Source organism: Agelaius phoeniceus, chromosome 3 (assembly GCF_051311805.1).
Source record: "Agelaius phoeniceus isolate bAgePho1 chromosome 3, bAgePho1.hap1, whole genome shotgun sequence".
Taxonomy (NCBI): domain Eukaryota; kingdom Metazoa; phylum Chordata; class Aves; order Passeriformes; family Icteridae; genus Agelaius; species Agelaius phoeniceus.
The window spans coordinates 25890087-25915632 of NC_135267.1; the positions used below are offsets into that span (position 1 = coordinate 25890087).

At 41.7% G+C, this 25546-nt stretch overlaps 2 long non-coding RNA genes across 4 annotated transcripts in view; one reads left to right on the top strand and one right to left on the bottom strand.

Annotated features, from left to right (window-relative positions):
* The window catches only part of LOC143693527 (uncharacterized), a 53015-nt gene that overhangs the window by 21995 nt on the left and 5474 nt on the right, over positions 1-25546 (top strand). For 2 of the 3 annotated variants that reach the window (XR_013181284.1, XR_013181287.1), the window contains 2 exons: positions 21843-22038; positions 23723-23929. This is a non-coding gene — a long non-coding RNA (uncharacterized LOC143693527). The other variant, XR_013181286.1, reaches the window with a different exon arrangement.
* Positions 1123-20295, bottom strand: LOC143693529 (uncharacterized). The gene is made up of 3 exons (XR_013181289.1): positions 20186-20295; positions 8526-8686; positions 1123-1239 (listed from the first exon to the last, which is right to left on the bottom strand). It is a non-coding gene; the product is annotated as an uncharacterized LOC143693529 (long non-coding RNA).

Consider the following 25546-nt stretch of genomic DNA (forward strand, 5'->3'; position numbering starts at 1 on the left):
GGATTTTGGCTTCTGAGGCAGCCATACAAATATACAGTAATAATTTCTGTTTGATTGGACAGGCAAAGCAAGTACAGGACAAAATGTTTGAGCATTTCTACTTTTATCTCAGAATAAACCTGAAGTCAGACCCAGAATTTCTTTTAAAATTAGAGGCAGCAGTTTCCATCTGAGATGCCTGTATTGTCATCAGAGGCTGACAGTGGAGTGGCAGGTCTGGGAATGGGGGCGATGTGCAGGCCATGTGCTGCGCAGGCCAAGCTCAGGCACATGCACAGCCTCTTACTTGTGCAGTCACAGGAGCCCAACCAGGCTTTACAGCTCCACTGTTGAGTCCCAGTCTCTCTCAGTCATACACACAGCATGTCACCATCCAGGTGATCTCATGGATGTAAAGAAGAGCAGCAGGTAAAGAAGAGGAGCCCATCAGGGAGGGTCTTTTGAGATGAAGAACAGTAGTTTTTCAAGCAGTAACCAATCCCATAAACCTGATTCAGAAAAAATTCCCATTGATTTTAGCAGGAATCTTTCTGTGTTGGACTTACAATATTCAGCCTACTGCAATGTATTTCACTAGCATTTGATTGCAAATATGGTTCACAGGTCCATAGGCTTGGATTAGCATTGTTAAAGACACTGAAATTTCCACTCCTCCATCTTTCAGGCTTGCAGCTTCATGGCAGTATCAACTGTTGCTTTTTTCCTCCTTGAAGCAGAAAGGAAAAATACAAATTTGCAACATTACAAATCTGTTTTGCATAAGTCCTTGGGCCAAAGCCATCTCTGATGGAACTCTGTTGCCTGGAGTTGTATATATTTTCTTCCTGCATTTCATTCCAGAAGTGTCATCACTGTAGGCAGTAAGATGATTTGGTAAGAACAATTGCAGAGATTATCACAAAGAGATCCTGATCTCAAACCTAATCCAAATCTCTGTCTAATACTCTTCACATTAGTCCCAGTTCAATGTACTGTGCAGTAAATGATGCACTTGGCATCTCTTTGACCAGGCAGCAGAAGAAAAAGATGAATGCATAAAACAGGAAATGGATCATGGCCAATTAGTGGTGCAGAAACCATGGTGGGTCATTTCCAAAATAACAAATGAGCCTGGCAGGCTGGCATGTATTTGAGCAGTGACCTGGATCAGGCAAGTGTTGAAGACCTTATCTGTGTGGGCTGGTTTTGGTGCTGCAAGATGAGCTTAGGAGGCCTTGCTAGTCTGCAGGCACAGAGCAGCTGTGTGAGGGAAAGAACAAGAAGAACTTGAGATATAAGTCAAACTTGTCACTTCAAGACATTTACAAATCATCTGAACTATGGTCCCCATTACTAAGAGCCTGCTTCTGTCCAAGAGAGATATCTATCCAGCAGGGAGGAGGAGAGGAAAGTCAAAGCACAGATTCCAGCCAATTCCTTTCACTGATTTTTTTTTTCCCTTCAGTTTTCAAGAGGGAAAAAAGCATCTGAGGAGCTGGGAACATCTAGTCAGGTCATTAGAGGTCCCTGAGCCCAGCTGAGCTCAGAGCCCACCAGGACAGCCAAAACACAAACAAACCATACAAGATGCCCCCTGCTGGAATGGGGATGCAGGATAAAGAAGGGAAAGGCTGGAAGGGGAAACAGAGGCAGAGAAAGATGATGGGATTTGCCTTGGATTGCTCTTGACCACAGCGGTGGGCACTGACCTCCTAGGAAGAGGTTAGTGACACAACATAATGCCCCCAGCTAATGGCTGTCCTGGTGGGTACCCTCTGGTTGATCAGGGTGGACCCCCAATGTACAGAGGCAAGATTCTGTTCTGATGTAAAAAGACAAAAACACCTAGTAACAATAACACTAGGGTTTTGATGTTTACAGATGTCACTGTTAAATGAGAATGATCAAATTAGTTCACTGTAACTTGATGTCATGGTGAAATAGAACAAAAGATAAAAGCACCAGAAGCTTTTTTTTTTTTTTTTTTTTTTTTTTTTTTTTTTTTGTGACACCAGAGAGCACATTAGAAGACAGGCAAAAAAAGTAGAAGAGAAGAAAACAGGGAATAAAGACATTTGAAAAGCTTTTCTCACAGCTTTTGTTTAAAGGAGAGCTAGGTACTTAAATGTACTTAATATTTCTTCCTTGTTTTTCAGGCAAAGAACAGGTGAGAACTCAAAGGAATTGCTTCTTAAGTCCAATTGTAGTTTCTTTCTGTTTTTTAACCTCACTGGCTTTGTTAGGTGGCTCAAAAGCATCTTACATCAATTGTGTAGATTCTTTCCATCATTAAGGCTTTCAACAAATAGTTTTCTCCACAGAAACACTTGGGGGCTAGATATTAAAAACTATAATAATTTCTAGAACCTGATGCATGAATTGATGAGGTATAGGTGAAAATGAAGACAAAGGCAACTTTCTTGCAAAAGAGGCAGTTGGAATCACAGCCGGGAATTAGGCTGTACAATGCCTATTCCTGACACCAGACAAGTTTTACTCATTCTTCTTTCTGAGCTTGTTACTGATGCTATTACAGATAAACATGTTGACAGCTCATCTTAGGAAAAGAAACATCTCATCTCTGTAGAGAACCACCTGCAGGATGGGGTGTGTGTCTGCATAATCTATAGAAATCCTTGGGCAGAAAAACTGCATCTGTCTAGACAGACAGGCGGAAAAATCTTCAATATTATTTTCTAGATCTTCAAGTCCTCAGTAAGAAACCAACCCAGGTTTAACAGCAACAGTAGGTTGTGCTGAATTTTTGAGCATTTTTATGTTGAGATTGAAGCTGTGCAGAGAAAAGAAATTCTGATTAATGTAAATTTTCAAGGTCTTCCTGTAAGTTTTCACCATGAAACCCTTATGCTTCAGAATTCTTCACAAAAACTTTTTGAAGATTTAAGCTGCTCAAAATACATTTCAGCAATGATACTTCATTTTTATTTTATTTCTCATAAATGTTGTTACAATATAAAATAGAATACACAAATAAACAATTCAAAGGAATGCAATGCCTTTAAAACTAGAAACATTGATGTTTAATTCCAAAAAACAGGATAGCTCAAAAGAGGATAGTCTGATATCAGAGCTACTTTTGGTGTTCAGACCGGAATTTGGTGAAATTGTCATGGTTATATTATAGAAAATGGTACTGCTAGGTTTTTTCCTGTCCAGTCCTCATGGACATCTGCTAAAATGGGTACAAATTATTAACTATTTATCAATATTAACATTTTTCCTTGCTGTACAACAAAGTTTATCTAACAAGTAATGTAGCTGGTTCTATGACATACCTTAAAGGGAAAACTTTATATGGAATTTTATACTGCTTACAATTTTTATTTTACAAACCCACCTTGTAAAATTGCACTAAAAGCAACAAATTATTGGGAGAGGACACAAAAATATCTGATTGTATTAAATAATCAAATGATATTTTTAAACATCACACATGTACAATATGAGATTGACTACTATTTTGTAATAGGGTCATAACACAATTGGTCCTATGGTACAATTGGGAAGTGACACTGTCACGTTGCACGACCAGCCTTGGACATGATAACTGTGTAGACAAGGTGAATAGAAGCTTTAGGAAGAAAAAGGTCATTTTAGAGTCCAAAAAAATGCATGCAGAAACCCTAAAAGTTGCCCTTTACCAGGTAGACCCAAGACACTGTTGCTTATGACCAATGGACTTACAGCCACAAAGGAAGTCTGGGACCCCTTGTGAAAGAAGCTTTCTGAATTTGAGATGGTCATGAACTGGAGCTGTACAAAGGCACTGAACTGCAGAATAATACAAGCACCGGGGAAAACAGGAAATTCAGTAAATCAGGAGCAGCAGGAGGGAATATTGGAAGTTGGGAGGCATCACCCTAGGAATGAGGACTGGGTCAGACTTCCAAAGGAGTGGAGGGGCTGTGTTAACTCATGGGCTAGATAAATAGAAACAGCAAGATGTGCAATACCACAACATACGAGTTTATCCACTTAAAAATAAACCAGCTGTGAGTTGAAGTTTGCTACTGTCAGTTGACCATAGCTATGACATTTCCATAGGTAAATAGGCCAGTGGAGCTATTTCCACTTGATACCTGAACACAAATGTTTTGAAGACTTAATCTGGACTTTTGCACCAACTGTAATTATTCATGTTTCAGGAGGTAGCTTAAAACAACACCAGGCAAATGAAGAACTGCTAGGAACATCCAGAGAATGGAAACAGCAACAAAAGTGAAGTCTAAAAGAAGTTACATTTATATATATATATATATATATATATATATATATATATATATATATATGGTAATAAACCATAAATTCAGTGCTTAAAGTTACAACAACATGATGTTTTCCCAAAAAGATTTATACCACTTCCTACAAGTTTTGTATCTTTAATCCAGCTGTTTTTACACCGCCTTTTATCAGTCCACTTATGGCAGAATTTGGCATGTATAAACTCAGAGAGCAAATGCTGAGACAGAATCTGATTTCCACCCATAAATGTACTGAAGGTGGGAAAGGGAAAGAAATAGAGAGGAACAAGAGCTAATAAAGCTCCAGGACTACATTGTCACCTGGACAAGAGATAAAATCTGGTCATAAACAAATTCAGCCTGGAATTCTGAAGAAGGATTTTAACTCTCCAAGTAGCATAGCTGGAGAATGGCTGTGCAGTAGAAAAAGAAGGCTCAGAAAACTTAATTGGTTTTACAGCTTCATCAAACTGAAACTCAATTAATATTTTAAAGGGATTTCATGTCATTGCTCTCTGAAATAATTGAGATCTGGATTAAGTGATCCAGAACATTGCTTCTAATTCTATTTTACTGAAATACAGCTGTAAATAATATGCCCAGAAAACATGAAAGGCAACAACAACAACAACAACAACAACAAATTCTCTGAAAAAAAGCGTAATAGGCAAAAGAGAAAATAGGTAAAAAGGGCAGCGTCACAGCTCCAGGAGAAAGAAGAATCTGAACTGGAAAGCAAAAGACTCATAGGGAAGGGAGAAAGCACTAGGCAACACATTAAAGTCATCTAGTAAAAAAAAACCCAAAAACACAATGACATTGTTTGTGTCAGGAACACTGTGATTTAGTGTCCTTATAAATAATATAGGAAATATGAGCTGTACACAAAGGGCTCTCACAGATGACCCTGGCCTGGGAGGACTTGAAAGGTGAATCAGAATATGGAAATAACACAGAGTGACCTACTGAGTCTGGGGACATTACATGAGAAAATAACAAGATGAGATTCCACTTGTAAGCATGAAAATATACCTGAGGCAAAATCCTCCAAAACACTTGTAGTCAATGGCAAACTGCTAGCAGGAATACTGAAACACTTTGCAATGAGAGTGAGTGGCCAATTGATCATAAGTGCACATTACAGTTTGGCTGCAAAAATGCTGATGCAATTTTAGGGTGAAGTTCCCTTGATATTTGAATCAAAGGCAATAGAGATCTATTTTCTACATCATTTTAATGCAAATGCATCTGGAATAATACACCCAGTTGTGGGAGTTGCTGTGCATGGACAAATTGGTAAAAGGAGAGAAAACAATAAAAAATACCAGGAATCGAGACAGATAGCCTTACAAAGAAGATTTAAAAGCTCTGTGTGTATGAACAATAAAGGTCCTTTCAGCCCTGTTTTTCTGTGACTCCATGCTAAGCAGGTATAGATTCAGAAGACAGGAGTGCCAAAGGGGAGGTAATACTTTGGACTACTACATAAAATCAGAAGTGCCAAATGGGGTGAAACTAGCAACATGAAACCATAGGCTGAGTAGCAGGAAAATCTTTCAAGATGTACTCAGCTGTAGAAAAGCTGCTGGGGGACCTGGTGGAAGCCTGGTCACTCAGGATTTTTACAAGGCTGGACAAAACATTAGAAAATGTACCATAGGGAGCAATTCTCTGCTGGCCAAGAGCAGTGGAGCAGATGATCTAATAGGCTTCTTGCATCTCTAACCTCTACAGTTTTATGATTTCTTACTGTAAAGCACAATATTTCAAAAGGAAAAAGAAATAAATACCAGGTAAAATATTGGATGGTAAAAAGCCCCAACAAACAAACACAAAACAGATGGAGAATGAATCAAGTTCTGTCCTTTTGCCTTTCTGTATTTAAAGGAGTTTGCTTCTGGCACATTGTTTCCTTGTCAGAGGCACTTCATTTTCTTTCGTCTCTTACCATTTTCTTTCTCACTACAAAAGCAGAAATAGCCACTTGGGACTGCTGATGTCTTTCTAAGGAAGGATGCTGCTCTCATGCTGTGGAAAAGCATCAAGGCTTTGGTCAGTCAAAACATAAAAATCTCATTGTTTTCTTTGAAAATAGATTTCTTTTTAAATCAAGGCCCAATCAATTACATGCATCATGGTATATTCCCCAGCATGGCAGTCCTTCTCATCTTCTGCATTTCCTGCCTCCCCCCTTCCAGTACAGACTCTCATCTTACCACCTTCTTCACCCATTGCTTTTGTGGAAGCTGAGCTTTCACAAGTCCATACTACCTTTGGGGAGAATTATGTGTGAACGTTACATCCAAAAAAAACCAGGGACAGTAGTTCAGGTTTTTCAGTGTGTATTCATTTGTCCCATTCATCATTAGTGGGGATTGTGAGACATCTGGTGACTTTGAAATTTTGATCAGCACGCAGGTCCTGATGACAGGCAAATGCACTTTCAAAGGGAATAATAAACTGATTTTCAGAAGTCATGGCAGCTTTGACATACAAACATGTCAGCTAGATAGATATGTAACACAAGACTATGCACCTCGGCTGTTACCTCTGTCTGCCCTGGGGCACCTTCACAGCACGTGGTCCCCCTCAAACACCAGGGTACAATCCACATGAGATCAACAGGGTTACTGAAACCTTGAGGCATTGTTTCAAAATGCTGTTTGAGCAGGGGCTTCTTTGCTGAGGTTTGTTCGTTGGGAGTTTTTGTAGAGAAGGAGCATGGTAAATATAAGAGGGCCGTAATCGTGTGCGTCAGAAAGTTTCCCAAAGCAGGAGCTTCAGCAACACTTCCTAAAGACAGATGCATAGTATTGCTTCCTCAAAACCTACTTTCAGATGGCAGTAATAATCTAACTGTGATTTTGGTCATGACAACACCTTTAAATTGGGTGGGTTTTTATACAGGGAAAAACTCTTTCTATTTCTTGTGCAAATCACACATTCTGTATATAGACTACAAGTACTTTATCTATCAACAAACTGCAGCCAGATTCAGGTGAGTAGCTGTGAGTTACCACAGACCAAGGCTGCACTTGCACCATGAGAAGAGAGCTATTCAGCCTGAATCAGAGTGAATCCAGGATCTTAGAGCTTCTCCCTTAAATTGCTATGCACATGCTGGGATAGTTAGCCTGTCAGGACCAGGCAGTTCCTAGGGGAATGTCCTCCAGCACATGGCTAGTTTTCAGAAGATAAGCAAACCCAGCAGAGATGCTCTTGAGTAGCAAGTAGTTTGAAGGTGCTTTGCATCCCGGTTTCATTCTTCTTCCCTCTGCCATGAGTCAGTCCTTCCCAACCTACTTCAGTCCTTTAACATTTTGACTTCTGGAGCTGGTGCCAGCCCCACTGCAGCTCAGAACATGCCGGGGGAAAAAAAATAGAATTAAAATTAATCAAAAGTCTGAAGTAGCCTTAACACAGGTTGTGGAAGAGTAGAGCCTTTCTAAAGGCAAGCTTGTGGTCAGAGTATACTTGCCTGGAGTATCTGAGGAAGGGGATCTGGCTGAAATGGCTGTCTTACAAGACATGGGGGAAAAGAGATTCCTGTTTACCTTATAAAACTACTGACAGCACATACAGATTTGTCACAGTTTGTGATATTAATGATAGCAATGGGATGTGGGACTTTCAGATTTTATATCTCAGCTTCATACTGCTGACAGCTCACTGCTCATCAGTTGCAGTTTGGGGGATCTTCTCATCTATTTTTAATTACCTAAAGACCTGGCATATGGTCTGAGCTTGTCATTTGCCTTCCTTTTAGAATCAGTGGAGAGGGCCATGACTAGGTGAGTTGTCCCATCCTGTCCTGCAGGACTGTGAGCTTGAGTGGGGATGTCAAACTGGGGACAGCAGCGCTCACTATTCTACAAGAAAAGGTGGTTGAAACAGACTGAGAAAATGGCTTTGCTTACACAATTAGGAAATCTGGTTTTGTGCTCAGCTAAAGCACTGTATGTCAGTGAGAGAAGATATGAACCATGTCTTCACACTCAGGCCCAATGCCTTTAGAAATTACGATAGGCTCTCTGATATTTTTGTTTGGCATGTCAGTACATGAACACCCTTGCTTACACAGGGTAATCACGGGGACATAAAAAACAATACAAGCTAGCAAGACAGAAACACTTGCAAACATCTCTTCAGACAAAATAGAAAAGTCAGCGTACTGAGCTCTGCCTGACTTTTAAAACCCTCATTTCCTCACTCCTGACAGGTGTGAACAGGACACCATCCTGTTTGGGGACTGTTTTCTAAAGGAAACACACGCAGTAAATGAACCTTGATTTAAAGTTAGAGAATGACATGAGTCCAAACCATCTGGCTTGTGATCCAGCTTCAGCCTCCCTCTTTACAAAACTAAGGTTCAGCCTTTTTGTGTCGCTTTGAGGACTGCCTTTTGCTCCTCTTCAGGCTATGTGGTCCTTGTGTTCATACAACCCCTGGGGAAAAAAAAAAATTAAATCAAAGCAAAACAGCCCAAAATTCATCCAAGGCTTAAAAGGAATATGTTGGTGGCTCGTTATGCCACACTGAGTGCCCATTACTTTTGTTGACTTCAAGGCCGTAGTCACTCACAGAGAACGGGCCGATAATATTTACATTGGGATTTCAAGGAAGACTGCTCCTATAAATTAGTAAAAGGCATGAGTCATCCCAGCACAGGGTTGGATCCAAGAGATGCAGTTATCAGCCCAGCATAACACTCTAGCATCTGTCCAAAACACTGCACACCCTCATTAGCACGCTATTCCTGGGAGCTAAGCAGGCTGAAGGTTGCAAAGAGGTGCTATTGTTATACCAGGAGTAATTCTTATGTTTTATTGATACCCAATAAACTGTGTGTTAGCCTGAAAGCACAGAGAGAGAGAGAGAGAGAGAGAGAGAAGGAGCAGAGGGCTGGAGTAGTCTGTTATATACCACTCAAATACAGGGAGTGGAACTGGACAAATCCTTTTCAATTACTTTTTTTCAATAAATGTCAGGTTTGGGGAGGAGGACCATCTGAGCAATTTAATAATTAATAAGAATACATTCATCCTGCTGTACAGCTGGATACATCACCTGTGAATAAATCCCCCAGATAATATATTTGTGGATCTTTATATTTTTTCATTCTGCTTTTTTCACCTTTTTTTTAGTCTAGTCCCACTTGTCCTAGGATTTTCCTGGAAATCAACTACCAAGATAACCACTTAGGGGAAAGGGAACAAGCATGTGGACCTCAGGCACTTGGCTGTTCAGGAGCAGAAGTGATGTTTGCAATGATTAGGGCTCATGGCAATGCAGGGAACCTGGCTGGGGAGCTGCACAGATTAGGTGATGTGACAGGACTCTGGAAAAGATAGACAAATATGGGTGCTGTGCACAAGCTGGGAATTACTGTGGGTGTCAATTAACCTTGCAGATCACAGGGTTTATTAGGCTGAATTATTTATCCCGAAGATAAAACACTGAAAGAAAGTAAGGCATCATTAAACAGCACAGCCTTGCACAGAGTTTAGGCAGTGAACCAAGTTTCCGAACAATTTAATTTATTAGGGACCTAAATTGTGCTAGATTATCAAATCAAGTGGAATAGAGGGAGGCAATGCATTTTATGTTCAGTGTTCAGAATGTAATAAGTGTGTTATTCCATTCATGCCATGTCTCAGCCTGAGTTATGAAGAGAAAGGGGTATTTCCTCTGTAGGGTAATTTTCCATTTTATATTCATTTTTAAAAACTGTCAAACTGTTGTCATGAAGGAAAAACATTTCTAGTTTATCACTGAAGCTTGAAACCTGTTAAATGTTAATGTAAAATGGAGCACTACATATAGTCTCAATACAATGGGAAGAAGCTTAACTGTTTGAAGTCTGTCTTTGTGAAGATTATACCCTGGCAGAAAAAGACAATAGGAGAGTTTTGCCTTGGGAAAAGAGAGATTGACAGGTCTGCATGTTTTTCTGCAATCAATATTGTAGACAGAGCTCTTCTTACACGGTGGGGTTCAATTAAAGAAAAAAACACTAGAATTTGGGGGAATTCCCTAAAGAGTTCAAATCCTTTCTGAGAGGAGGGAATGTTTTTTTCAAGATGAGCTTGCATGAAAAATTCATGCAGTGGATGGATACATTCATACAAGAAGAAATTTGATAAATAAATAATTGTTTTAATACTGAGTCACATAACAGTTGCTCATCCATATTGACCACTTCAGTTGCAAAACTAGTCCTTAGTGTAAACGTGTGTAAAATTAAATCATCCAGAAAAACAAAATAAGGCAAAGGGTCATACATGTTAACTGAAGCAAGTAGTTCATACTAAAGTCTCTCACAACATCCAAGAAATAAGAAACTGCCACATGCAGACAAGAAACCAGTACAGGGATGAACACAAAGAGACAGACAAAACACAGCATGAAAGCGGGTGATAAGCAGAGATTTGCAGCCATCAGGAAGGAGAGAAGAGGAGGCAGCTGCAAAGACAGGAGGCCGGAAAAGATAGACGAATTGAGCTGGAAATATATACAGTTATGATAGCGGCTGTGAAAGCGATGACATGAAGCTGCAATTAGCTAGCTGTACTCGACTGCTATTCAGCCATACTTGCAGCCCTCTCCTCATTTTCCCCTGTATTGACTGCATGAGAGTCAGTTATCTTTGTTGGAAAAGAGTTATGTATAGAACACCTGGGATGGGCAAATAAAGCGCCAGCCTGGTCTAAGGTCTCTGCATCTCCAGGCCATGGAGAAATTCAAGAGGAGGAGCTCAGGGAGAGCTCATCAACAAGCACAGTCTGCATTTCTACTGCACTCCTTCCCCACCAGGAAAGAAAAATCAAAGAGGGAAAACTGCAATGCTTTTTCTTCTAGTAATTTCTGTGTCTTTGGTACCTGTCAGTTCCTCTCCCTCACCTTTTTTCCATCTTTGCATGGTTGCTTTCTGTGTTGTCTCATATAGTTTTCTTTCCTCAGCCAGTTCTTCCCTAAGATATCTACAGCTCAATGAGCATCCCTGTAAACCTCTTTCCCTTCCTTTTTTACACTTTTCTCCACCTGCCTTCACCCCTACCCACGCCCCTTGCTACAAGAAACCCTTTTTTGTGTTTCTTTCACAATCTCTCTCTGCACAGTCATATTCTTTGTCTATGTGATTCTGTCTGCATCAAGGGAAGCCCTCAGATGTAAGATTGAAATGGCCTTTTCTTCAGTCACAGGGTAAGCTCCAGTGCTGGCATGATCCTGGCAAATTAGGTGAAATATTCTGTAAGAAGCTAGGAAAAGTCTCACAATCACTGGCCCTTGATCTTACAGGGGACTCCAACTTTTCAGATGTGTGCTGCAAATATGAAACAGCACAAAGGAAGCAGTCTAGAAGGTTCCTGGCACAACTGGTGAGTGAGGCAACTAGGGAAGGCAATCATGAAATGACAGAGATTGTTGGAGAAATAAGGAGGACCAGCAGAACTGCTAGCTTGGACTTCCAGGAGACAGACATTGGCCTGTTCAGGAGCCTGGCTGAGAGTCCCTTGAGAGGCAGTACTAAGGGACAAAGGAGTCTAGGAGAGCAGGACATTCTTCAAGAAGGAAATCTTAAAGGTGCAGAAGCAGACCACTCCCATGGGCCAAAAGACAAGCTGGTGGGGAAGACCAGCCTGGCTGAACAGAGAGCTTTGGCTGAAATTAAAGAAGAAAATTACCTTTGGAAGAAGGGGCAACAACTTAGGAGGACTACAAGGATGTAACATGAGGTTGTGCAGGGACAAAAAAAAAGGGGGCCAAAACCCAATTATAATTTAGGGCTATGGTTTACTGGAAGACTTGAGGGTGTTGGGTTAATGGTTGGGTTCAGTGATCTTAAAGGTCTTTTCCAACCTAAATGATTCCATGATTTATCATCTTTTCCCTTCACTGAAAGGGACTCCCAAAGACTTGCTCTGAGCATTTGTCTTGAACTGAGCATTTGTCTTGAACTGCTCCACAGAGACAATGAGCTTGGCTTCCTAAGCAGACCAAAGAAATCAGAAGAAAATTTTTTTTCCCATTTTTCTTAGAAAAGAAGAGATAATTAACTCTCCCTCAGCCTATGGTACTACAATAACCCGTGCTCATGACTAGGTTAGTCACCTTCAAGTAAGAGAAGAGCACTATGTAGTAAAAAATACTAATTTTTAAAGAGTTAACTAAAAACTAGAGGCTGGTGGTTTTTTTTAGTTATAGGATACATCCAAACTGCATTGCTTAGTCACAAACCGTGTCCCTTACTACATTACATGTTTCAACAAAAAAGAGCCTCTTTGTGAGGGAGGCTGGTGAGCAGACCTACTTGTCCATTACAATGGTGAGGACAAGTTTTGGCAAGTAGTGCTTGGGTAGACAGCTAGGTTTATGCAAAATAACCTGAATCTCTGATTTATAAATCTGTAAAATTCATCCTTGCAGTAAAAGGAGAAAACTAATGTGCCTGTGCATTTTAAGGTCTTGTCCAAAAGACCCTACTACAGAAAAGTCATTTAATCTACCTTAGAGGGATGAAGGGCTGAGTCAACCCTGCTAGGATTTGAACCTATCACTCCAGGGAGCCTAATTATTGCAAATGTGGCGTTTAAACCACTAAACCCTTCCCTCCTGCTCTAATCACTTCTCAAAGAGTCCGTTTTGATCCCTGAAGTTTACACTGCACCTGTGATAAAGGCAAAGTATTTAACAAAGTCTCTTTAAGCTGAGTATATCATTATTCATATTACAGCAGGTTTAAAAGAGCTGGGCAATGATGAGAACATTGTGCTGCAACAAAGATCACAGTGGCAGCATCACGAATTGCTTCTCAGCTCCACTCTCACTTTTCTTTCTGCTGCACAATAGAAAAATAGAGTGAGAGGAGAGCTGAGACAAACTGTGTGTGCTCCCTCCATGCTGCACCCCTAACCACAGGTTTACTTGAAAGAGGTTTCATGTCATGTGTCTTGGCCACAGGCTGGTGCACGGCTGGAGGGAGACAGCTGAGTGAGCCTTGTTCCCCTCTGTACCCACGTCAAGTGTCACCAGGAGCCATGCACTTGGGAATGCTCCTGACAGGGGCCCCAGGGCTGCAGGAGCATGGGAGGCTCAGTGTGTGGGTACTGGGAGGACCTTGGTGCTGTGGGGTAGCAGGTGATAAAATATCCATAACAGGAAATGCTAATGACAGGTCCTTGAGGATTTTTGCTTATCTCAGGATGTTGGTAGCATTTCTGCACAGTTTAGAAGGCAGAAGTGGAAGCTGATGAGACTCTCTTGACAAGGCTCCTGGTTGGAGGTGGAAGGAAAAGCAGGGCTGAAGAATAAAAGGAAGACCTTTTTTTTTCAAACTCTGAGCTTAAAAAAACCCCATATTCCATGTTCTTCCTCAGAGATAACATTGCAGCTAATAATTTTGCCTTTTATTCCCTGGGAGAAAAGGGAATTTTTGTCCCCCCCTTCCTCCTTCCATTACCTGGAGGGGATGCATTTTTTTCTACTGACATGCAGAGAGACTAAATCTAAAATGCTAATGGACTGGCAGTGTTTGCAGTGGGGTGAACAGTTTTCTGCTGGAAGGCTGGTTGGCAGGATACCGTCCTGCAGTCATTGAATCATTGCACTGAATCACAGCCATGTTGGCAGGATCCCATTCTGAGGAAGTTCACAGTACTGTCAAACACCTGCTGTTGCCATTGAATGGTATTATGCAAGATCTGAAATTCTATTTATCGAAATCCCTATTTGATTTTTTTCCCCCTCCTTTTCAGTCACTAGTCTCAAATGACTGCAGCAAAACCTATTCCCAAGAGCATTTTAATTCAGCCTGATGCCAGGATACCAGTTCTCATAGGGTGAAAATCTGCTCTTCTTTGTGCTGATGCAGAGATTCCAAGGTAGCACAGGATACAAAGACACACAATCATTCCTACAGCATGCACTCTGCAGAGTTACTCAGGTAAGAAGATCAAACAGACTGACTCACAGAAGCCAACCACCTTTTATTTCCCTTGGAAGCCCTAGTTGTACAGCCTGGTGGGAGAGTCCACTGCTATAAATAGGTTTTATCTCCTAGTCTTCTTAAAGATAGTGGTTGTTTCAAGTTTGAGTCACCATTATGAGAAACTTGGCTTACACACAACTAGGAAGTGAACAATGCCAGGTTGTGAGAGCAAGTATGCTCTTCTTTCTCTTAGCTCATAAGATATAGTAATTTAAAGTGGTATTTCACTGGCATGACCCATACCTTCTGTCCTGCTATACATCCCATTTCACCTTGATGTTTTGGGGCCCTTCCTCAAAAGCAGTAGCTCCACTCTGTCTCTGACTCGACTCCCAGCCCAGCTGGAATCAAGCATCTCTGGCACATTCCTGCCCCAGGGCTGCCCCAGCCATCCCAACTTTCTCTGCAGCCACCTGCATCATGACCAAATCTTCTCCTTCTTTTTATTTCTATGGACCTGCCATTGTCTTTCCTGCAATCCTCTAATTTTGTCTGTTTTGCAAACACCACTCCCTGACTGACTTTTCTCAACCAGGAAATCTGCTCTCTGCGCCAAAAAGGTCTCTTCTTGTCCAAACTAAAATATCTACTTGGTTAGCAATTCATGAGGGGATGTCAGCAAGTTATGCCCGGCTGCAGCAGAGCTCTTCCTGTCAAAGCCCAGTCTTTCCTGCTGGTTCTTTCTTAAGCAATTGGATAACACTGTTACCTTGCATCAAACTCACAGTCTGTGTGTGAGCCTCTCACAGCCATCCCCTAGCTTAAATTTCACCTTTTTAAAAGTAAAAATAAAATCTAACTTCCTTATCCAGTTACACAATAAAAGCCTCAACCAGGAGCTCATTAACTGGGGTCTCAGTTCTTACTGCATCCTTTACTTGAGCACTAACACAATCTTGCCTTGCCAGTATTCCTCTGAGCACCACTGCAAAAATCATTTTTGTAGCCTCTCTGTTTGCTCATGTCAGCTCTCATTGTGAATCCCTCCACTGGCTGCCTTTTCTCTGTTGTGTAAAGATATTGCTTGTCCCTGTGCTGTCATTTTCTTTTTAACACTTAGAAGATGATTTCTGTCTCCCATTTGCCCATGGCTCTCATCTCTGCTGCCCCCTTTGAATCTCAGACAAGCCCATTTTCTTTCATACCATATTCTCCTCCATGGTAACACCTGGAGTTTCAAACAGCGTGTCCCCAAACAGGTGTAGAAAATGCCTTATTTTTGTCCTTGAAATCCTTCCTCTACACTTGCCTTGCATGGGAGAGTTACAAAAGCCTTCATATAGTTAGGCTGGCAACAAGTTTTTCACGATGACCCAGAATCCCTCTCCAGCTTCCTTCCTTCCAAGAGGAGTCACTGTCTTTTCAGCAGATTGTGACACAATAGGATTTAACAACAAAAAAAAGAATTCAAGTAAGTTTCTTTAGAAGAAACCAAACCAACAATCAAACAAACAAACAAAAAAGCTCTATGAAAAACTGCAAACCACACACAGTTTTGCACATGTATTTTAGAACAGAGCCCCAAAATTAGTTTATATTTGTAGGAAGGATGTGACAGAACCTGAAACTGGGATAACAGAGATTAGTTGCTGGGATAGCAGTAATGCAGAACTGTCCAAAGCCACTTTCTCCCCCCAGTCATGTGCAGAGCTTGTGGCAGTGCAAGGGCCTGGAACCCTCTCACAGATCCCCAGTTAGAGCCAAGCACTCAGGCATTAATCATCTGCACACTTGCTGTCTTCAAGCTGATACAAGCTATTCGCTTCTAAACTAAGAGCTTGGAAACAATGGCTTTTAAAACCAGGAAGCAAGATAGTAATTAATATGACCTGTCTATCTCCCAGATTATTAAACTGCATTATGATTGTTTTGTTGCTGAAGATTAATTATGTAAATCTTCACAGGAGTCTCACACAACTGAAGGAAATATTAATGTTTGTTCATCAGCTCTGATTTTTAGCTCTCAGACGCTTTCTAAAGGTTGTTGGAGTTCTAGTCTGCTATCAACATCACACAATTACCATTAGCAGTAGCCCCAGTGCTTTGTGCTGCATGTAGTTAATAGCTCTGTATGCATGTGGTTGACTAGAGCTTGTCACAGAGATTCACACAAACACTGTCTGAACCTATGGAAACAGGAGGTCAGGAGCTGCAGCTCTGTCTGTGGTCATATCCACTGTAACCTGCTCCTAATTCCATGACCAAGAGTTGCCAGGTGGTTCATGGAAAAGAAATTGTTTAGTGAAAAATAAAACGATGAATTTTTAAGACCATTGGAACATTAAATTTTTTTTTATTACTTTTCCACTGTGTAACACAGATGCCATTCTGAAAAGCAACTTTTAAGTCTTGCATGGATTCCTTGGAGGTTTTTATGTGCTACTGGCAAGCAAAATCAGCTGAGAAGTATTATTTCTGCTGAAATTTTCATGAATTTCAATGAAATTACTTTCAGCATGTCCAAAACTCATAGGCTGAATAGAAAAATATGTTTGGGCAAGATGGTATTTTGTCAATAGCAAGGTGCTATCATGAACCTGTGTCTTGAGGATTTTGTGGGAATGTGATCATGTGTTCAAGCTCCAGCTTCAGTTTTTGTCATCAGCATCTCCACTGCTCAAAGTCACAGGATTTTGCCACCCAAGAAACTGTCCTGGACAGAAAGGAAGCTGTGATGCAGGTGGAACACCTCATTACAAAAGCACAGTAAGAAATGAATTTTAAACAGGGAGCAACTCTGCATTTTAAGTTTCAGGGAAGGTGAGCATCCTTGGCCATGCAGTTTCAGATTCAGGATTTCTCTTTCATACTCCAGGCCTCACAGCCATTTAACAGTTTATCTTTGCTGCAGAATGGAGATTTTCTTTAAAAAAATTAATCACTTTTACTAGAGCTAACCATGGGAAAATTATATGGCAAACCTGTGTCTTGTTGATCCCACATATCTCAGTACATTGTTGACCCTGAAACATAAAGGCAGAAATAAAAGATATCATTGATTTTCAGTCCTTCCCTAATGATCATGTTAGCAGAAAAACTCAGCTACCTTGTTTGTTTTATACAATCTCCAAGCACCTCTGTGCCTCCTCAGGAGCCAAACCCAGCACTTATTAACACCCTGTTCCCCCGGGCTCCTTGTGGAACACTTGGTTGCTGCTGCTAGTGCCTGTCACGCATAACTGCACAAAATTAAAAAACAAGCGTGTTAAAAAAAACCAAAACAAACAGGCAAAATTAACATGTGAACAAACAACAGGGGCTACACAACTGATTATATTTTCACTGTCAAGTTGTATTAATTAAAGGTTCCCATCCCATAATTAAAATGAAGCAGCCAGAGAAACTCCACCATGTTATGCAGGGTTGCTCTTAGGGGTTTACAATTATGCTGCCAGGTAGTACCCAGGGCTTTGAGTGAAGAGATCATTCTGATCAATGGCATTCAGAGCCTGGATCCCAGTTTTCATAAGTACAGGCTTGTGACCCAAGGTTTTCTTCTGGCCCCATCTTTAATTAGAGCCTACTTTGGCTTTCCCTAACTCAGCTGCCATACTTGGCATGGACCTCCTGCATATTTAGATGACAACTAATGAGGATTTTTATTAAACTTGAGCCTCGGCTGGGTGGGAAAAGGGAGCAGCTTTTTAGCATCAGATGGAAAAGACTTTTGCCTCTGGAATATTTCTCAGCACGGAGCAAAGAACTGGGGGAGGAGATGGCAATAGGAATGCTGTCAGTGCTGCCACTAAATGGGGCCTGCCTGGGGCACACTGTTTGGTGTCCCTTGGAAGGTGACCTTGACTGCTAACATTTACATTTTAGCAGCCATTTGGCATATTTGATTGTGTCTATAGCAGAGAACGGCACAATTCTCTGAGAGACATGTAGCTCAGATCAATGTCTTCAACGCCACTGTCACCCCATCCTGCCATTCTCTGATGTTTCCTAGTTAGTCTGAAAGTGCAGGCCACAAGAGCACCACAGCACTGCCCCTTCCTATGAATGTGGGCAATCAATTCCTCACATCAAGCACCATCTATACAGGCTGACTCAAGGTACAATCCGCAAATCAGAGGCTTTCTCAAAACAGTAAATAATTGAAGTGGGCAAGAAAAGCATTTGTTGTCCTATGAACCAAACAGCTGGCCATTATTATTTGCCTTTGGTGTGATTTATCAGGCTTGGACATGTGGGACAGACTGTAGGTGTGTGCCAGAGGTATTGCTGGGTCAGATCCCAGAAAGCTTTGTGACTGCAGCTCCTGTCATTTCCTTACCCCACAGGATCTGTCTTGCAGAAGGTGGAGATTTGACAGTAACTCCCAGTCCTTTCTGCCACATGTTTCAGAAGTTCAGCAGATGGCTGTGTGCTCTTACCACCTGGCCAAAGGGTGCTGTCACCCTTCCAAACACATGGCATTAGCACCTCTGAGAGACAGGCCAACCCACTGATGCTGATGTGCTTTAATTCACAATATCAGGATTGCTAAGAGCACACATGGGGCTAGATAGGATGGCTTACCAGATGGGTGGTAATTTGTTAAGCTGCAAAAGCTTTCAAATGAGTAATCATAAGCTAAGGTCTTCAGCCAACATAAGAGTCATCTGGTTTGTCTTTAATATAATTGCAGAAAAAAAAAGGAAATTAAAATTTTGGGCCACAGTGTGTGCCAGTCCTAAAAATCTCCCTCTGCCTTCCCTCTCTGCTGCTGAAAGTTCAATCACTTATCAAAATAGTGATGCCTTTTGTCCTGGTACATTACTGTAATGCTAAAACATATGTTATATTAAATATTAAGCAACTGCTAATTGGAGCATCATTTGGCCACGGAAAGAGGTGGCTTCATATTGTCAGTGGTTGTTTTCAGTCTCCTCAGAGATAACAGGATAAGCTAACTTTGCTCTACAGTTAGCTTTCCCTGTTACTCTATCAGCCTTGAGCTTGAGAAGCATTGCATGATCTCCTGAAATCAGTCTTGTGCTCCCTTTTGCACCACAGTTTATGTACATTGAGAGTCTCCATTGTGGGCAATATTGCACAGGGTATGAGCTGATGAAGTGAACACTGGATTTCAATTCAGTTTTCCAACAGTCCTCCCAGATAAACATGGAAAAATCACTTAATTTACCCTGTTTCTCCTTCACAGGTGTAAACTACAGGATGAAAACCACGGATGTTTAAGTTATTAAGGTTGTTTACTCACTGCAGGTCATAGGAAGAAATATACATTGTGAAATCCCGTGCTAGAAAATCTATGTTAAAATCATTGCATCCAGCTATACTGTTGACTAATTCTTAAATATGAGATTGTTTCATTCAACACACCTGGAGATGATGAGTGGCTTACAGGCTACAGTTACAGTGTGAGATGAATAACTGTCTGATTAATTGAACAGCAGTGATTTTTCAGAACAAGATGTGTAACACACCTTCATTTGCATGGCAGGAACCTCAGGCCTTAAAGTATTTTCCAGATTTCTGAGCAAAACCAGCTTCTCACTGAGAGCTGCAGCTGGGGCAGCTGCAGGGAGGGACCAGTTGGAAGAGCTGCAGAGCTTAAGGAACAACAGAAGCCTGACCTGCTAGGGGAAAGGACAGTGTACACTAGAAACTCTGACCATTCTGCAGTTTGGTCACTCTTTATCCTTCCAGGAGGGACAAGATGTAAAAGTTAGCAATTGGATTAATAATTAACATTCCCCAAGCTTCTTGGATGTGGTGCGGTTTTTGCAGCTTCAGATATACCACACTGGGCAAACTCTAGTCTCACAGATCTGGTCCTATGGCCCACGTTTCCCCAAAATCCTAACAGTGCTGGTAAAAACTCTGAGGCTTCAGAGCAGAAGTCAATCATTGGCAACTCAGGGCTGGAAAGAAGCTTTCTCAATAAACAGTTTGTCCCCAGAACTGGGAGTTCTCCTTAAAAAACATTAAAAAACATTAGGTACTGTCTTACCAAGATAAGTGATTGGGGTAAATGATTGTTCTCTGTTCATGTGCTCTTCAACACCTTCATGAATGTCTTGGATGCAATACTGGAAGGAATTCTAAGCAAATTCATGGATGATACAAAACTGGAAGGAGCTGTTGACTCACTCAAAGGCTGTGAGACCCTGCAGAGAGACAAATTAGAGGACTGGGCAATCACAAACCACATGAAGTTCAAACTTGGTATGTGGGATGGGGCAACCCTGGATGTACAGACAGAGCAGGGAATGAAATGCTGGAAAGAAGAGCCACAGAAAGGGACTTAGCATTCTTGGACAATGGCAAGTTGAACATGAGCCAGCAGTACCCCGGCAGCCAGGAGGGCCAACCCTGTCCTGGGGGACATCAGGCACAGCATCACCAGCTGGGCAAGGGAGGGGATTGTCCTGCTCTGCTCTGAGCTGGGGCAGCCTCACCTCGAGTGCTGGGGGCAGTTCTGGCTGCCACAATGTAAGAAAGATGTTATTACAGAGCATCCAAAGTAGAACTACACAGATGATGAAGGGTCAACAGCTGAAGCTGTACTAAGAGCAGCTCAGTACAATTGGTCTGTTCATGCTGGACAAAAGGAGACTGAGGGGAGGGCACAGAGCAGTCTAAAACGTCCCAATGAGGGGAACAAGAGGCAAAGACAAAAATCCCATATTTGTGGTGAAATAAATAGCAAAGGCTGATTCAAAGGAGAAAGCTGAGGAGGGAACCATGTTTTGGCAGTTTTGTGTTCCCCTTGGCATGCCTTTTGCAGCTGCAGTGTGCCTGGAGCTCTGGGCTTTGTGGTTTTCACAACCCTAATCCTAGGCACAACCTTAACCCTATGTGAGGGAGTAATCGGTTCACGGAGTTAGGGTGATGGCCTGACGTTGTGTCCAGGGACATTTAGCTTTAATATCAGATATTTAGCCAGATGTTTTTTCTTTACCCAGATGTTGTTTCTACACATGGAACATGGTCCTCAGGGAAGTGATCACAGCAGCAAGTCTAACCAAGCTCAAGATGTGCTTGGATAATAGCTTTGTGCACATGGTATCATTCTTGGGCATGATGCTGTACAGGACTGGGACTGTGACTTGATGATCTTTGTGGGTCCTTGCCAATTCAGCATATTTTGTGATTTTGTGCAAAGTCCTCTACCTCTGAATTAGAAGGAACAGGTATAAGCTGAGCCTCTTTGTATTCACTTCCCTTCTTGCTGCCTAAAGGATGGATGAGAGAAGAACTACTGAGGCACCTGTCTTTGGGGCAGGAGCCAGGGCTGACCCTCCTGGCCATACAGCAAGGCTTGGCTATCAACTTTAGAGCTGAGCCAAGGAGAAATGCTGATGGCTGCAGTCAGGAAACAGTGAGGCAGTATGGTCTGAAGAGTTATCCCAAAGTTAGGGTCATCAAGGAGCAGCCTCATCCACAGAGCCTGTGTGACCAGATCCACCATTAGCACATCTCTAGATATGCTTACTGAAGACAAACTGTTACAGGAGTGAAACATTAAAGATTTGTCTGGATATTTCAGTGTCTAGAAGACTTGTTTTTTCCCTGTCTTAAAGAGCTCGAAAGTCCTGTTCTGTTTTGCAAAGAGTTAATTCTCTGTTAAGAAAAATAAATGCATAAAAAATATTTTTGTTGTGCAGGTTTTTGAGATGCTTCAGTGGGCTACTGGGAACTCTCTTTAAGACAGAGTCTGGCTGTCAAATTGACTGCTAGAGGCACAGCTGAGTTTCAAATGGACGAACAGTGTGCGTGCAAGACGCATCCCAGAAAAGGAAGATGTTTGACAAGTGAAGTGTTTTTATTTTATGATGGAGAACGAGCAGGAACATCAGACAGGTAAATCGGCCTGCCAAGCATGAGAGTTCCTGACTGACAGGCTCATCACCAGCCCTGCTTGCTCCAGAGGATCCAGCATGCATTCTACTGAAAAGCAACCATTTAAATTGTTATTTTCTGACTTTTCATTACTGATTATAATTGCCATGTGCAGGTTCAGAAGAGAAAAGGGAAGCCTTTGCTTTGCAGGCAAGGGAGAATGGGATGTGATTCTTCTTGAACCAAACAGAAATGAAGGAAGCTGGAGCAAGTGAAAAAAAGCCTACAAATGGTCAGAATAAAAACCAAACAATCTGAGGCAGAGAAGCAGGACTATCACTGATATTTATCAAAATTTAGTCATTAAAATCACAAAATGCCAATTAGAATATATGTCAAGGATTGACTCCTACTAACATGCTCTAGTAATGCAAGCATCTTTTATATAAGAAATTTTGAAAACATGGCCCTGTAATTTGAGATTATTTACTATCATGTTACTATACAAACATGTCTAATTAAGCATTTTGCTGAGTGCTATGATAAAGATGTTCAAATAAATAAACAGACTAGAAGGATAGCATGAGGACATTGGGTAGTGTGACATAAATTGTTTACCCATCTGAATGTGAAATGCCTTCTTTAGTCACAAGTGCCAAGGACACTAGTGAATGTGTCCTTTCATCCCTGAATGGGTGAAGAAAAAACCTTGCAATACAACATCATGTATTTTGTATGGACTGTATTCAGCAAAGTGTTTAAATGTGTGCTTTAATCTATTACTATTCAACAGTTAAGTACTTAACTTTTACTAAAATCCAGGAGAAAAGATACACTGAATCAGACACTATAAACTGAATATTTTAAAGCAAAACTATTCTGGCAATGCTTGGAAACACTTTTAAAACTTTATTGGGACCATTTTGAGATCTCTGTACTTCTCAAGCTCTGGTTACTGTAAGGTGAACTGTACGCAGACCAGAAGGAAAAAAATATTAAACTTAATTAATCCAAAGTGATTCATAAAATGTCTGGAATAACTTCCCTGTACTAGGAAAAGGTCTCAGCTTTGAAGTCTGCTATTTGGAGAATACTCAGGGCTAAAGACAAAAGCTAAAGATCTTGGCAGAAGTCTTTGATGTTCTCCCTTCCACCACTGTTATAAAGTTCACAATCCTAATCAGTAAAATTATAAGGTATTTGATCCTCAAGCAAGGCTTGGCACAAAACTGATCCCTGCATACAGCAGCAGTGAAAACAGAATAACCCCAGGAGTGAGAGCAGGGAGGATCTTTGGAAAGAAATAAATAGGCAGGATATCCAAAATGGCAGCAGCTGGAAGCTGCTCAGAGGTGGGATGTCAGGATGAACCCCCTGGGAGATGCGATACCGCACACAGGGCAGGGGAGGAGGTCAAATGTGCAAGGCCCTGTAATTTGTCAGACGGCTAACACCATCATTACCTGTGTGTGTGTGCATGGGGCATGCTTGACAATAAATTACAGTCACAGATTTCCAGGCTAAATGCCCTCTTATTGGCAGCACACAGCACTGCACCCCCCCTATTAGGACATATTGTTTTATAATGGGCAATAAAAGTTAGCTCTCACAGTGTGAGCCTGAAAGAGTCACTGCTGAAATTAGCAGCAATGTCAATAGTTTGGATTTTTCTGTATATTACATATTTTTCCTTTTTCTGACATAGCTGGGAGGAAGAGCATAGGAAGAAGCATGGGCTTGAAAGTGGATGTAGAAGTGGAGAAGGAGTCTGAGGGTGGAGCATGGGAGAGGAACAGGAGAGAAGAAAAGGTCCCTTGCTACCACTGTTACCCAGTATCAGGCACACCAGCCTCCAACAGCAGGCATCAGTGCCAGAAGCCAACATCTTAGCAACATCAGTGGAAGAAAGAAGGTGAGAGGACACAGAAAAGGGAAAATTAGAGTCTTCCTGTTCCCAGTGGAGACAGGACCAAGCCTGTGAGGAAGGAAAACCAGCAGCCACTTTCATAAGGTGACTGTGGGGAGGAGATCTGTCCCATCACCCTGCTTGGTCCAAGAGCAGCATGTGACCTATCACATTTGTATTGCCCCAGCTTTCCCACAGCTATCTCTGGCTCAGGATGAAGGCTCTCTTTTGCAGCTGACAGGTGCCACTCCCAACACTTTCAGGACTGGGAACCAAGGAATAGCAGAAGATGCCACTACTCCAAATTAGATTAAGCCAGAAGCCTTGGCAGTGGCACTGTCACTCCTTGTTTATGGATGCTATTGTGTTTCAGTCACAGTGAGCCTGCCCAGAGTGGGAATAGGAGAGGGTGGTGAACACAGCAAAAGTAACAATAGTGCTAAATTTAAACATGTTTAAATTTTCCTACATAAGCTGCACCTAGTGCTTTCCTAAGAGTCCAATACTCCTGTTTCCCTAGACCCCTGCCTTGTTACTCCCAGAACAGCCATCTCTTTATACCCTGTTGAAAAACATCAGCTGCTGCACCGGTACCTCCTCTGATAATCAGTGAGGAGAACTGGCATTGAGATGGCAGAGAACAACTGCAAGGTAATGCACACTGAAAGATACCATTTGAACTACCCATATGCATTGCTGGGTTCTGAATTAACTGTAACCATTTAGAAAAAACAAAGGACGAGGCAGATTACTGAAAACTTTGCTATTTTATGCTGGTCGTTATCTCAGACTCTGTGGGGGAGAATTTGTAGTATTATTTCTGTTCCATTATATAAATTGAAGACCTTTGCTCCATTCTGGTTATTTCAGATTGAAAAAGAGATATGGTAAGAATAATAGAGGCCTGGGGACAGGTGACAAAGAGGATTAGAGGGATGGAAAAGCCAGTGTGTAGAAGAGATTGAGACGTAGGATTTGTCACAGTTCCAGGGTTAGCTGCTCCTCTGACCTCTTTCTAGTATAGAGGCATGCTCTGCTTCTTCAGGCCCCTGTGGGAGTCTGTCTATCTGCCTGTTCTTTCCCTGCTAACAGCTCCCTGACAGCTTAGTGAACATGTCTTTCAAGGAACTTGCTTTTTAATGTCCAGCATGCTTGGGATCTTTTTATTCCTGGCCTTGGCAAAAGAAATATATAGCTGGACTGCGAAAATAGCATCCTTCCAACTCTGGCTGTTTTGTCATGACCCCTACCATGCTAATTGCTAATCTGGAGGCACTGTGCAGCCTTCCAGCTAGTTAGTTCCCTGCTATTAAACTGAGCCAATGTTTACATGGAGTAGTGTTCACTGCCACTCCATCACGTACCTTGTTCTTAATGACTTAAAAGCAGCCCTGCATCCTCCACACTCTGGTTCAGTGATGGTGACAAATACTTGAAGCTTTTTTCCTTTTTTAAAAATGGGGGTTATGTTTCTTCTTTTCCAGTCAGAGGGAACTTCACCAGACTCCCATGACTTCTCAAATATGACGGACTGTGACTTAGCAACTTCCTCCACCAGTTCATTTACGACTCATGGATGCATCTGATCAGGTCATGGACTGAATCATGAAATCATAGAATGGG